At 46.7% G+C, this 14,506-nt stretch overlaps 1 long non-coding RNA gene across 1 annotated transcript in view; it reads left to right on the forward strand.

Annotated features, from left to right (window-relative positions):
- Positions 1-289: 289 nt before the first annotated feature.
- Positions 290-14,506, forward strand: part of LOC135173970 (uncharacterized) — a 40,276-nt gene continuing 26,059 nt past the window's right edge. Inside the window, exon 1 of the long non-coding RNA XR_010301619.1 lies at positions 290-352. This is a non-coding gene — a long non-coding RNA (uncharacterized LOC135173970). The remainder of the gene's footprint in view (positions 353-14,506) is intronic.

The following is a 14,506-nucleotide window of genomic DNA, read 5'->3' on the forward strand; positions in this document are numbered from 1 at the left end:
GCAGGTAGTTACAATATCTCACAAATATATACAGCTGCATACAGAAATCACACAGAATGTTAGGGGCTGGAAGAGACCTTGAAAGATCATCAAGTCCAACTCCCCCTCCAGAGCAAGATCACCTGTACCAGATGACACTGGAACACCATATCTGCCCCTTTTCCCATTCCATTCCATCCCACCCCTTTTCCCCTCAAATCACAGAGCATTTGGGCTCCCCTGGAGTCTCCTCCCACCCCAGGTGTGGCCACTTTGAACTGCCTGCCCACTCCCCTTTTTAGTTCCCCCAGGAGGAGCAGAAGCCCCAAGCTGTGCCCATCTGGGCAGAGGGATCCTCCTCGTCTCATCACTGGTGAGTCCCTGGGCTGTGCACCATGTGAATGGGGGTGGGGGGAGACAAAGGCCGGGGGGCCTGGTGGCCCCCCGGTTAGGTAGGAGAGGGTTGGTGGCTACTCTAACTAATCCTCTGTGCATGCTGCCTGGGTCTCCTTAGTGAGGCTGAGCTCCTCTGTATGGTGTTTTAGCTGGTTGTGGGTCTTGCCCCAGGCTGTTAATGATCTGCATCCTATCTAAGATGTGTGTGGGAACAGAAGAGCACTGAGTGTGTGAGAGCCTATTGAGAAAGGGGTTACTGTGTGCCCTGAGATCTGCCAACCACCTACATCAGCTCCATGACCAGCAGGTGAACACCATCAGGCTCTTTTGGGAACGGGCTCATGCCTAAGAGACTTTCCTCCTGCCAGTGAAAGTCTCTGGCAGTCCAAGTTTCTCCCATGCTTGTTCTGTGTGTCATAGTTTGGAGATGGCTGTGTGATAAGAAGTGAGGAAGTGTTTGCCCAACTGTCCTTTCCTAGGCTGTCCAGGCTTCTGTTGGCTCAGTCCATGTGGGTGGGAGGTGACTAGGGAAAGGGCTGGCTGCAGCTGGAGTGCCCTATCGTGCCTGTGGCATGGCTTGCTCTGCTGTGCTCTTTCCATCACAGAATCAGCCAGGTTGGAAGAGACCTCCAACATCAGCCAGGCCAACCTAGCACCCAGCCCTAGCCACTCAACTAGACCATGGCACTAAGTGCCTCAGCCAGGCTTTGCTTGAACACCCCCAGGGATGGTGCCTCCACCACCTCCCTGGGCAGCCCATTCCAATGCCAATCACTCTCTCTGCCAACAACTTCCTCCTAACATCCAGCCTAGACCTCCCCCAGCACAACTTGAGACTGTGTCCCCTTGTTCTGTTGCTGGTTGTCTGGCAGAAGAGACCAACCCCCACCTGGCTACAACCTCCCTTCAGGTAGTTGCAGACAGCAATGAGGTCCCCCCTGAGCCTCCTCTTCTCCAGGCTGCACACCCCCAGCTCCCTCAGCCTCTCCTCATAGGCTTTGTGTTCCAGGCCCCTCACCAGCTTTGTTGCCCTTCTCTGGACACCTTCCAGCACCTCAACATCTCTCCTGGATTGAGGGGCCCAGAGCTGGACACAGTACATCCCTTGGGAGTGGCAGTGCACTTGCATGGTGTAAGGAGGTAGCACACACTTGGGCATGGACCCTCAGCAGCTACAAAATCCCAGTACATAGGCAAAGTTTGCTGCAGCTTTTCTGTTAAAAGCAATACAGAAGCACAACAGCTCTCCCAGAAACCTCAGTCCCCAGGAGGGGCTCCCAACCACCTTTCCACCTTCTCTCCACTCTTCTACCTTATCCCAGAGCATGCCTTATGGTCAAGATGAGGTTGGAGGATTGGCAAGGGGGGTTAGAAAGCAGAAGGATTAGTTACACAGAAGCAGCCCAGGGAGAAAGCACAGGCTCTGACAGAGACCCCCTCACACACAGACACTGTCTTACCTATGTTTTGTTCTTGTTTCTATACAGCTCAGCAAGCCTCTGAGTGAAGCAGACATCACCACTGTTTTCTTTTCAGAGCCTGCAATCTATTTTTTCTCATTAAAATGTTCCATCTAGCCTCAAACTGGCACAGTGAGACATCTGACTTGAATACTATTACCTCATTCCTCAACAGCACGCCAGAAGGACTGTTTCCAGCACTTTCACTGTCAATATACCAGAGCTTTGGGAGTCAGATTGACCCAAGTTATCTGCAGAACAGCAGGGCTTATCTATACTCAGAGCACTGGCTATGAAAATTCCCTTTTAGTGTGCTTGTCCATGTCCCACAGGTGCTATTTGCCTGCCTCTTGCTCAAGGGGCTGACAAGCCAGGCTTCAGTCAGCCACTAAGATGTCTAAAGGTGGGAAATTGTGGCTCTTGCCCAAACAAACCAATAAACTAAGTCACTGCATGCTAGGCCCATGAGACAATGTTGGTTTTCCTTTTGATGTGAGCTAGGTGGTCACAAATCAGTGCAGTGGCAGCTTGGTGTTAATCTGTGCCTGCTGGATGTGCACAAGGGGAGAGCAGTGGATATTGTCTACCTCAGCTTTAGCAAGGCTGAAGGCTTTTTATATAACATCCTTATAGGTAAGCTTAGGAAGTGTGAGTTGGGTGAGAAGGATTGGGAACTGGCTGAAGCTCAGAGGGTTATGATCAGTGGTGTAGAGTCTAGTTGGAGACCTGTGGTTGTTGGTGTTCTCTAGAGGTGAGTACTTGTTCAGTGTAGTCCTGAGTGACCTGGATGAAGGGAGGGAGTATACTCCCAGCAAGTTTCCTGATGATATAGAATTACAAGTGGCTGACACACCAGAAAGCTGTGATGTTATTCAGCAAGACTTGGGCAGGCTACAGAGGAATTTCATGAAGTTCAGCAAGGGCATGTGTAGGGTCTGGCACCTGGGAGGAGATAACTCCATACACCAATCCACATTAGGGGTTGACTTGCTAGAGAACAACTTTATGGAGAAGGACCTGGAAGTCCTGGTGGATAATGAGACAACCATTTTCAGTATTTCCATTTCTGAAAGCAAATCAGAAAGCAGAGGATATTTTTTGTCTGTTACAAACACTGGCTTGTGTTTTGAGTTTATTCCTGTTGTGCTCTGCACAAACCCTGTGAGGAGAGGGAGCTGGGGGTGTGCAGCCTGGAGAAGAGGAGGCTCAGGGGGGACCTCACTGCTGTCTACAGCTACCTGAAGGGAGGTTGTAGCCAGGTGGGGGGGTGGCCTCTTCTGCCAGGCAACCAGCAATAGAACAAGGGGACACAGTCTCAAGTTGTGCTGGGGGAGGTCTAGGCTGGATGTTAGGAGGAAGTTGTTGGCAGAGAGAGTGATTGGCATTGGAATGGGCTGCCCAGGGAGGTGGTGGAGTCACCATCCCTGGAGGTGTTCAAGCAAAGCCTGGATGAGGCACTTAGTGCCATGGTGTAGTTGAGTGGCTAGGGCTGGGTGCTAGGTTGGAGTGGATGATCTTGGAGGTCTCTTCCAACCTGTTTGATTCTATGAATGACAGCATCTGGTTGGTAGCTGTTGCTACAAGGTGAGAACCTCTTTTTTTCACCACCCTGCAGATTCTACCCCTTTGCAGGTGTTTTCAGTATAATGGGTTAGCTTTTCACCTGGCTTCTAACTGCCTTAATTTTAGCTTCAATTCGAGCTCTTGTTTCTTGCAAAGCTTCCTTTGGACTGTCTTGTGGAATTGGAAGACTGCAAGTCAGCTGGCACTGGCCTGGCTTTCTCTTATACTTGGTGGGCACACTCCCATTTCAAATAATCTATAGAGGTCTCTATGATGAACTCACAGTGCTGATCCAACCTGTTGCAACATTACAACCTACATTTCACAACAAGTAGTACTGTGTCTGCTCTCACTCTGAAAAACAAACCATACATAAGATAATGGCTTTCCTCGGTGCAGTATCATTACAAAGACAAAACCTTTGTTGTTATGAAGACCTTTTAGTTTCTCTAAGTGACCTCATAGGTACTTTGGGCTTTTCACTGTCATTTTCTGAACTGATGACAGAGGTGTGTGTTTTAACCACCCAAAACTCCTTGGCCTCTTTGTGGTGCATCACATCCTCCCTGTGTTTCCTTCCTGCCCTGTGTTGCACACAGAGCTCCCCTTTCAGTCAAAAGGCAGGCAGAGGCAAGAGAAATGACTTTGTTGGGCTTCTGTTTGACACATCTGGGAAACAGGCTACAAAACTGTGTACCTCATGAAGAAAGAAACATAGTTCTTTCTCGCCTACTTCACCAAAGAGGAAGCAGCCATCATCTCTTTAGGTTCCTCTTCTTTCTCATCCAGTAGAAACCAGTCTGATCTAGGGTAGGGTGTCCCTGCCCATGGCAAGGGGGTTGGAAATAGATGATCTTTATGGTCCCTTTCCAACCCTGACTGATTCTATGAGAAACCAGTGCACTAGTAAAAACCCTTCACTTCCCCTCATCTGGGGATTAAACTTCCTCCTCACTTGGAGAACATTAACAACCAGAAGCAGGAAGGGATGTACAGATGTGTAAGATTTTGGTTCTCCCTTAGATATCTTGTAGGCTTATATCTTTTCACATGGGATCCAGAAACAAACTTGCTGTTGGGACCCAGTTCCACCTAACCAGGAGAAAGGGTTCAGACTTCCCACTCATAGTAATTTTATTCTATTTTCTTCTAACCCAATATTATTTGCCATAGCACAGACAAAAGTTGATGGAATGGATAGCTAAGCCAACAGCTCTTCAGTCAGGAGGAAGTTCTTGACTGAGAGAGTGATTGGCTTTGGAATGGGCTGCCCAGGGAGGTGGTGGAAGCACTGTCCCTTGAGGTGTTCAAGAAAAGCCTGGATGAGGCACTTGGTGCCATGGTCTAGTTGACTGGCTAGGGTTAGTGGATAGGTTGGACTGGCTGATCTTGGAGGTCTCTTCCAACCGGGTTGATTCTATGATAAGTGGCAGTGAGCTACTCACAGTAATAATCACTGAATGTTGGATTGGGGAAACTGAGTGATGGCTGGATTGAAATCAGTCGTGCAGAGAAGGACCCAAGTGTGTTGCTAGATAAAGAGCTGGAGATGAGCTGGTGAGATGTGTTTGCCATCAGAAAGCCAGGCGTATCCTGGGCTGCATCTGAAGAAGTGTGACCAGCACATGGAAGTGATTCTGTCCTTCTCTGCTCTGGTGAGTTCCCACCTGGAGTGTTGTGTTCAGCTTTGGAGTTCTCAACACAAGAAAGACATGGAGCTGCTGGAGCAGGCTCAGAGGAGGGCCACAAAATTAGTCAGAGGACGAGAGAGGGGTTTTTTTTCTTATAAAGAAAGACTGAAATAGTTGAGGTTGTTCAGCCTGGAGGAGAAAAGGCTTCAGTAAAAACTCTTGCAGCTTTACAATGGGCTCATGGGAAAGATATCTGGGCCCCATCCTCTTTAACATCTTCATAGATGATCTGGATGAGGGCATTGAGTCAGTCATCAGCAAGTGTGCAGATGACACCAAGCTGGGGGCAGATGTGGCTGGGTTGGAGGGCAGAAGGGCTCTGCAGTGGGAGCTTGACTGCCTGGACAGATGGGCAGAGTCCAAGGGGATGGGGTTCAATAGCTCCAAGTGCTGGTGCTGCACTTTGGCCACAACAACCCCATGCAGAGATACAGGCTGGGGTCGGAGTGGCTGGAGAGCAGCCAGACAGAGAGGGATCTGGGGGTGCTGATTGATACCCACCTGAACATGAGCCAGCAGTGTGCCCAGGTGGCCAAGAGAGCCAGTGGCATCCTGGCCTGCATCAGGAATGGTGTGGTCAGCAGGAGCAGGGAGGTCATTCTGCCCCTGGACTCTGCACTGCTTAGACCACACCTTGAGTGCTGTGTTCAGTTCTGGGCCCCCCAGTTTAGGAGGGACATTGAGATGCTTGAGTGTGTCCAGAGAAGGGTGACGAGGCTGGGGAGAGGCCTTGAGCACAGCCCTACGAGGAGAGGCTGAGGGAGCTGGGATTGGTTAGCCTGGAGAAGAGGAGGCTCAGGGGAGATCTTATTGCTCATCCAGGCTTTTCTTGAAGACCCTGCTGTTAACCAGCACCTCCAGATCCCTTTCTGCAGGGCTGCTTTCTAGCTAGGTGATCAAGGTCAGATTTGCAGGACTTTGAGCGACCATATCATGTGAAAGATTGCTCTGCCCATGGCAGAGGCACTGGAAGTAGATGATCTTTAGAGGTTTATTCTGATCCAGACCCTTCTATGAATCTGGATCATCTCAACAAGCATGTAGCAACTGGTTTTATTAATTGCTGCACATTCTTGGGATCCAAAGCCTTAAATCCTTTCCCAAGGGCCAGCTTCTTTCCTGGCACCATGTTGGGTAGGCTTTTTCCTCTTTTTTTTATCTTTGCCTCTAGTTCTAGAGGCAGAAACGAGAAGCTAAGATATGAGCCTTGCTTTCTGATCTGCTCTTTGTTCTACCAAACCTGAAGGGAGGTTGTAGCCAGGTGGGGGGTGGCCTCTTCTGCCAGACAACCAGCAATAGAACACAGTCTCAAGTTGTGCAGGGGTAGGTATAGGCTGGATGTTAGGAAGAAGTTCTTCACAGAGAGAGTGATTGGCATTGGAATGGGCTGCCCAGAGAGGTGGTGGAGTCACCATCCCTGGGGGTGTTGAAGAGGAGACTGGATGAGGCACTCAGTGCCATGGTCTAATTGAGTGGCTAGGGCTGGGTGCTAGGTTGGCCTGGCTGATCTTGGAGGTCTCTTCCAACCTGCTTGATTCTATGAAAGCCATGAGCTTGTCTGCATTGCTGCTCTCCTAGTCCTCCTGGTCACTGACACTGCACAGTAAGGCCCATGAATGTTGGGTAAAAAGATGTGTCTCAAGGGTAGGAAGGACACAAATATAACTTTGTAGCTTCCCAAGTCATTGTTTTGTCTTAAGTGTCCTCTAAATGTAGCAATACCAGGGTAGGGTGCTGGCTACCTATGCCTAAGGGATGAACCTCTGGCAGTGCTGGTGGAGCAGCAGCTCCTGCCCTGCCCAAGGTGGGCTCTGGTGCCTATGAGCAGCTCAGCTGTTTGTCACTGTAGCCTCATCTGGCTGTGAGGTGGAAACCCCTCATTTTGGCCTTTGGAGACACCAGGCTAAAAGAGGGCATTTTCTCTCTGGCTCATCCTCCTCAGTCCGGGAAAAGGCATTCAGTCAGCCAGTTTGGGTCATGGAGTAAAGTTCTGGTAAAGTTTTTAATGAGTGAAAGAAAAAAAACACTTGACAAATTGCTGCTGCAAACATTTGGGCTGGCTCCCTTCCTGCTGAAGGCAGGAAGAAGCAAATCTTCCTCCCCCCTCCTTTCTATCATTAAGCTGCTGCCTGCAGACTTTAAGCTTTGGAGGGGAACTTTAAGCTTTGGAGGGGAATTTTAAGCTTTGGAGGGGAACTTTAAGTTTTGGAGGGGAAGGTGAAAAGTTTTGGAGGGGAAGGTGAAAAGTTTTGGAGGGGAAGGTGAAAAGTTTTGGAGGGGAAGGTGAAAAGTTTTGGAGGGGAAGGTGAAAAGTTTTGGAGGGGAAGGTGAAAAGTTTTGGAGGGGAAGGTGAAAAGTTTTGGAGGGGAAGGTGAAAAGTTTTGGAGGGGAAGGTGAAAAGTTTTGGAGGGGAAGGTGAAAAGTTTTGGAGGGGAAGGTGAAAAGTTTTGGAGGGGAAGGTGAAAAGTTTTGGAGGGGAAGGTGAAAAGTTTTGGAGGGGAAGGTGAAAAGTTTTGGAGGGGAAGGTGAAAAGTTTTGGAGGGGAAGGTGAAAAGTTTTGGAGGGGAAGGTGAAAAGTTTTGGAGGGGAAGGTGAAAAGTTTTGGAGGGGAAGGTGAAAAGTTTTGGAGGGGAAGGTGAAAAGTTTTGGAGGGGAAGGTGAAAAGTTTTGGAGGGGAAGGTGAAAAGTTTTGGAGGGGAAGGTGAAAAGTTTTGGAGGGGAAGTTGAAAAGTTTTGGAGGGGAAGGTGAAAAGTTTTGGAGGGGAAGGTGAAAAGTTTTGGAGGGGAAGTTGAAAAGTTTTGGAGGGGAAGTTGAAAAGTTTTGGAGGGGAAGTTGAAAAGTTTTGGAGGGGATGGTGAAAAGTTTTGGAGGGGAAGGTGAAAAGTTTTGGAGGGGAAGGTGAAAAGTTTTGGAGGGGAAGGTGAAAAGTTTTGGAGGGGAAGGTGAAAAGTTTTGGAGGGGAAGGTGAAAAGTTTTGGAGGGGAAGGTGAAAAGTTTTGGAGGGGAAGGTGAAAAGTTTTGGAGGGGAAGGTGAAAAGTTTTGGAGGGGAAGGTGAAAAGTTTTGGAGGGGAAGGTGAAAAGTTTTGGAGGGGAAGGTGAAAAGTTTTGGAGGGGAAGGTGAAAAGTTTTGGAGGGGAAGTTGAAAAGTTTTGGAGGGGAAGTTGAAAAGTTTTGGAGGGGAAGTTGAAAAGTTTTGGAGGGGAAGTTGAAAAGTTTTGGAGGGGAAGTTGAAAAGTTTTGGAGGGGAAGTTGAAAAGTTTTGGAGGGGAAGTTGAAAAGTTTTGGAGGGGAAGTTGAAAAGTTTTGGAGGGGAAGGTGAAAAGTTTTGGAGGGGAAGGTGAAAAGTTTTGGAGGGGAAGGTGAAAAGTTTTGGAGGGGAAGTTGAAAAGTTTTGGAGGGGAAGTTGAAAAGTTTTGGAGGGGAAGTTGAAAAGTTTTGGAGGGGAAGTTGAAAAGTTTTGGAGGGGAAGTTGAAAAGTTTTGGAGGGGAAGTTGAAAAGTTTTGGAGGGGAAGTTGAAAAGTTTTGGAGGGGAAGGTGAAAAGTTTTGGAGGGGAAGGTGAAAAGTTTTGGAGGGGAAGGTGAAAAGTTTTGGAGGGGAAGGTGAAAAGTTTTGGAGGGGAAGGTGAAAAGTTTTGGAGGGGAAGGTGAAAAGTTTTGGAGGGGAAGGTGAAAAGTTTTGGAGGGGAAGGTGAAAAGTTTTGGAGGGGAAGGTGAAAAGTTTTGGAGGGGAAGGTGAAAAGTTTCGGAGGGGAAGGTGAAAAGTTTCGGAGGGGAAGGTGAAAAGTTTCGGAGGGGAAGGTGAAAAGTTTCGGAGGGGAAGGTGAAAAGTTTCGGAGGGGAAGGTGAAAAGTTTCGGAGGGGAAGGTGAAAAGTTTCGGAGGGGAAGGTGAAAAGTTTCGGAGGGGAAGGTGAAAAGTTTCGGAGGGGAAGGTGAAAAGTTTCGGAGGGGAAGGTGAAAAGTTTCGGAGGGGAAGGTGAAAAGTTTCGGAGGGGAAGGTGAAAAGTTTCGGAGGGGAAGGTGAAAAGTTTCGGAGGGGAAGGTGAAAAGTTTCGGAGGGGAAGGTGAAAAGTTTCGGAGGGGAAGGTGAAAAGTTTCGGAGGGGAAGGTGAAAAGTTTCGGAGGGGAAGGTGAAAAGTTTCGGAGGGGAAGGTGAAAAGTTTCGGAGGGGAAGGTGAAAAGTTTCGGAGGGGAAGGTGAAAAGTTTCGGAGGGGAAGGTGAAAAGTTTCGGAGGGGAAGGTGAAAAGTTTCGGAGGGGAAGGTGAAAAGTTTCGGAGGGGAAGGTGAAAAGTTTCGGAGGGGAAGGTGAAAAGTTTCGGAGGGGAAGGTGAAAAGTTTCGGAGGGGAAGGTGAAAAGTTTCGGAGGGGAAGGTGAAAAGTTTCGGAGGGGAAGGTGAAAAGTTTCGGAGGGGAAGGTGAAAAGTTTCGGAGGGGAAGGTGAAAAGTTTCGGAGGGGAAGGTGAAAAGTTTCGGAGGGGAAGGTGAAAAGTTTCGGAGGGGAAGGTGAAAAGTTTCGGAGGGGAAGGTGAAAAGTTTCGGAGGGGAAGGTGAAAAGTTTCGGAGGGGAAGGTGAAAAGTTTCGGAGGGGAAGGTGAAAAGTTTCGGAGGGGAAGGTGAAAAGTTTCGGAGGGGAAGGTGAAAAGTTTCGGAGGGGAAGGTGAAAAGTTTCGGAGGGGAAGGTGAAAAGTTTCGGAGGGGAAGGTGAAAAGTTTCGGAGGGGAAGGTGAAAAGTTTCGGAGGGGAAGGTGAAAAGTTTCGGAGGGGAAGGTGAAAAGTTTCGGAGGGGAAGGTGAAAAGTTTCGGAGGGGAAGGTGAAAAGTTTCGGAGGGGAAGGTGAAAAGTTTCGGAGGGGAAGGTGAAAAGTTTCGGAGGGGAAGGTGAAAAGTTTCGGAGGGGAAGGTGAAAAGTTTCGGAGGGGAAGGTGAAAAGTTTCGGAGGGGAAGGTGAAAAGTTTCGGAGGGGAAGGTGAAAAGTTTCGGAGGGGAAGGTGAAAAGTTTCGGAGGGGAAGGTGAAAAGTTTCGGAGGGGAAGGTGAAAAGTTTCGGAGGGGAAGGTGAAAAGTTTCGGAGGGGAAGGTGAAAAGTTTCGGAGGGGAAGGTGAAAAGTTTCGGAGGGGAAGGTGAAAAGTTTCGGAGGGGAAGGTGAAAAGTTTCGGAGGGGAACGTGAAAAGTTTCGGAGGGGAACGTGAAAAGTTTCGGAGGGGAACGTGAAAAGTTTCGGAGGGGAACGTGAAAAGTTTCGGAGGGGAACGTGAAAAGTTTCGGAGGGGAACGTGAAAAGTTTCGGAGGGGAACGTGAAAAGTTTCGGAGGGGAACGTGAAAAGTTTCGGAGGGGAACGTGAAAAGTTTCGGAGGGGAACGTGAAAAGTTTCGGAGGGGAACGTGAAAAGTTTCGGAGGGGAACGTGAAAAGTTTCGGAGGGGAACGTGAAAAGTTTCGGAGGGGAACGTGAAAAGTTTCGGAGGGGAACGTGAAAAGTTTCGGAGGGGAACTTTAAGTTTTGGAGGGGAACTTTAAGTTTTGGAGGGGAACTTTAAGTTTTGGAGGGGAACTTTAAGTTTTGGAGGGGAACTTTAAGTTTTGGAGGGGAACTTTAAGTTTTGGAGGGGAACTTTAAGTTTTGGAGGGGAACTTTAAGTTTTGGAGGGGAACTTTAAGTTTTGGAGGGGAACTTTAAGTTTTGGAGGGGAACTTTAAGTTTTGGAGGGGAACTTTAAGTTTTGGAGGGGAACTTTAAGTTTTGGAGGGGAACTTTAAGTTTTGGAGGGGAACTTTAAGTTTTGGAGGGGAACTTTAAGTTTTGGAGGGGAACTTTAAGTTTTGGAGGGGAACTTTAAGTTTTGGAGGGGAACTTTAAGTTTTGGAGGGGAACTTTAAGTTTTGGAGGGGAACTTTAAGTTTTGGAGGGGAACTTTAAGTTTTGGAGGGGAACTTTAAGTTTTGGAGGGGAACTTTAAGTTTTGGAGGGGAACTTTAAGTTTTGGAGGGGAACTTTAAGTTTTGGAGGGGAACTTTAAGTTTTGGAGGGGAACTTTAAGTTTTGGAGGGGAACTTTAAGTTTTGGAGGGGAACTTTAAGTTTTGGAGGGGAACTTTAAGTTTTGGAGGGGAACTTTAAGTTTTGGAGGGGAACTTTAAGTTTTGGAGGGGAACTTTAAGTTTTGGAGGGGAACTTTAAGTTTTGGAGGGGAACTTTAAGTTTTGGAGGGGAACTTTAAGTTTTGGAGGGGAACTTTAAGTTTTGGAGGGGAACTTTAAGTTTTGGAGGGGAACTTTAAGTTTTGGAGGGGAACTTTAAGTTTTGGAGGGGAACTTTAAGTTTTGGAGGGGAACTTTAAGTTTTGGAGGGGAACTTTAAGTTTTGGAGGGGAACTTTAAGTTTTGGAGGGGAACTTAAGTTTTGGAGGGGAACTTTAAGTTTTGGAGGGGAACTTTAAGTTTTGGAGGGGAACTTTAAGTTTTGGAGGGGAACTTTAAGTTTTGGAGGGGAACTTTAAGTTTTGGAGGGGAACTTTAAGTTTTGGAGGGGAACTTTAAGTTTTGGAGGGGAACTTTAAGTTTTGGTGGGGAACTTTAAGTTTTGGAGGGGAACTTTAAGTTTTGGAGGGGAACTTTAAGTTTTGGAGGGGAACTTTAAGTTTTGGAGGGGAACTTTAAGTTTTGGAGGGGAACTTTAAGTTTTGGAGGGGAACTTTAAGTTTTGGAGGGGAACTTTAAGTTTTGGAGGGGAACTTTAAGTTTTGGAGGGGAACTTTAAGTTTTGGAGGGGAACTTTAAGTTTTGGAGGGGAACTTTAAGTTTTGGAGGGGAACTTTAAGTTTTGGAGGGGAACTTTAAGTTTTGGAGGGGAACTTTAAGTTTCGGAGGGGAACTTTAAAAGTTTCGGAGGGGAACTTTAAAAGTTTCGGAGGGGAACTTTAAAAGTTTCGGAGGGGAACTTTAAAAGTTTCGGAGGGGAACTTTAAAAGTTTCGGAGGGGAACTTTAAAAGTTTTGGAGGGAACTTTAAGTTTTGGAGGGGAACTTGAAAAGTTTCGGAGGGGAACTTGAAAAGTTTCGGAGGGGAACTTGAAAAGTTTCGGAGGGGAACTTTAAAAGTTTCGGAGGGGAACTTTAAAAGTTTCGGAGGGGAACTTTAAAAGTTTCGGAGGGGAACTTTAAAAGTTTCGGAGGGGAACTTTAAAAGTTTCGGAGGGGAACTTTAAAAGTTTCGGAGGGGAACTTTAAAAGTTTCGGAGGGGAACTTTAAAAGTTTCGGAGGGGAACTTTAAAAGTTTCGGAGGGGAACTTTAAAAGTTTCGGAGGGGAACTTTAAAAGTTTCGGAGGGGAACTTTAAAAGTTTCGGAGGGGAACTTTAAAAGTTTCGGAGGGGAACTTTAAAAGTTTCGGAGGGGAACTTTAAAAGTTTCGGAGGGGAACTTTAAAAGTTTCGGAGGGGAACTTTAAAAGTTTCGGAGGGGAACTTGAAAAGTTTCGGAGGGGAACTTGAAAAGTTTCGGAGGGGAACTTGAAAAGTTTCGGAGGGGAACTTGAAAAGTTTCGGAGGGGAACTTGAAAAGTTTCGGAGGGGAACTTGAAAAGTTTCGGAGGGGAACTTGAAAAGTTTCGGAGGGGAACTTTAAAAGTTTCGGAGGGGAACTTTAAAAGTTTCGGAGGGGAACTTTAAAAGTTTCGGAGGGGAACTTTAAAAGTTTCGGAGGGGAACTTTAAAAGTTTCGGAGGGGAACTTTAAAAGTTTCGGAGGGGAACTTTAAAAGTTTCGGAGGGGAACTTTAAAAGTTTCGGAGGGGAACTTTAAAAGTTTCGGAGGGGAACTTTAAAAGTTTCGGAGGGGAACTTTAAAAGTTTCGGAGGGGAACTTTAAAGTTTTGGAGGGGAACTTTAAGTTTTGGAGGGGAACTTTAAGTTTTGGAGGGGAACTTTAAGTTTTGGAGGGGAACTTCAAGTTTTGGAGGGGAACTTTAAGTTTTGGAGGGGAACTTTAAGTTTTGGAGGGGAACTTTAAGTTTTGGAGGGGAACTTCAAGTTTTGGAGGGGAACTTTAAGTTTTGGAGGGGAACTTCAAGTTTTGGAGGGGAACTTTAAGTTTTGGAGGGGAACTTTAAGATTTGGAGGGGAACTTTAAGTTTTGGAGGGGAACTTAAAGTTTTGGAGGGGAACTTTAAAGTTTTGGAGGGGAACTTTAAGTTTTGGAGGGGAACTTTAAGTTTTGGAGGGGAACTTCAAGTTTTGGAGGGGAACTTTAAGTTTTGGAGGGGAACTTTAAGTTTTGGAGGGGAACTTTAAGTTTTGGAGGGGAACTTTAAGTTTTGGAGGGGAACTTTAAGTTTTGGAGGGGAACTTTAAGTTTTGGAGGGGAACTTGATGTTTTGGAGGGGAACTTTAAGTTTTGGAGGGGAACTTCAAAGTTTTGGAGGGGAACTTTATGTTTTGGAGGGGAACTTTATGTTTTGGAGGGGAACTTCAAAGTTTTGGAGGGGAACTTTAAGTTTTGGAGGGGAACTTTATGTTTTGGAGGGGAACTTTATGTTTTGGAGGGGAACTTTATGTTTTGGAGGGGAACTTTAAGTTTTGGAGGGGAACTTTAAGTTTTGGAGGGGAACTTTAAGTTTTGGAGGGGAACTTTATGATTTGGAGGGGAACTTTATGATTTGGAGGGGAACTTCATGTTTTGGAGGGGAACTTTAAGTTTTGGAGGGGAACTTTAAGTTTTGGAGGGGAACTTCAAGTTTTGGAGGGGAAATTAAAGTTTTGGAGGGGAACTTGAAGTTTTGGAGGGGAACTTTAAAGTTTTGGAGGGAACTTTAAGTTTTGGAGGGGAACTTCAAGTTTTGGAGGGGAACTTTAAGTTTTGGAGGGGAACTTTAAGTTTTGGAGGGGAACTTTAAGTTTTGGAGGGGAACTTCAAGTTTTGGAGGGGAACTTCAAGTTTTGGAGGGGAACTTCAAGTTTTGGAGGGGAACTTCAAGTTTTGGAGGGGAACTTCAAGTTTTGGAGGGGAACTTTAAGTTTTGGAGGGGAACTTTAAGTTTTGGAGGGGAACTTTAAGTTTTGGAGGGGAACTTCAAAGTTTTGGAGGGGAACTTTAAGTTTTGGAGGGGAACTTTAAGTTTTGGAGGGGAACTTCAAAAGTTTTGGAGGGGAACTTTAAGTTTTGGAGGGGAACTTTAAGTTTTGGAGGGGAACTTTAAGTTTTGGAGGGGAACTTTAAGTTTTGGAGGGGAACTTTATGTTTTGGAGGGGAACTTTAAGTTTTGGAGGGGAACTTTAAGTTTTGGAGGGGAACTTTATGTTTTGGAGGGGAACTTCAAGTTTTGGAGGGGAACTTTAAGATTTGGAGGGGAACTTTAAGATTTGGAGGGGAACTTTAAGATTTGGAGGGGAACTTCAAGTTTTGGAGGGGAACTTCAAGTTT

The sequence above is a fragment of the Pogoniulus pusillus genome, chromosome 3, assembly GCF_015220805.1.
Source record: "Pogoniulus pusillus isolate bPogPus1 chromosome 3, bPogPus1.pri, whole genome shotgun sequence".
Lineage (NCBI taxonomy): Eukaryota > Metazoa > Chordata > Aves > Piciformes > Lybiidae > Pogoniulus > Pogoniulus pusillus.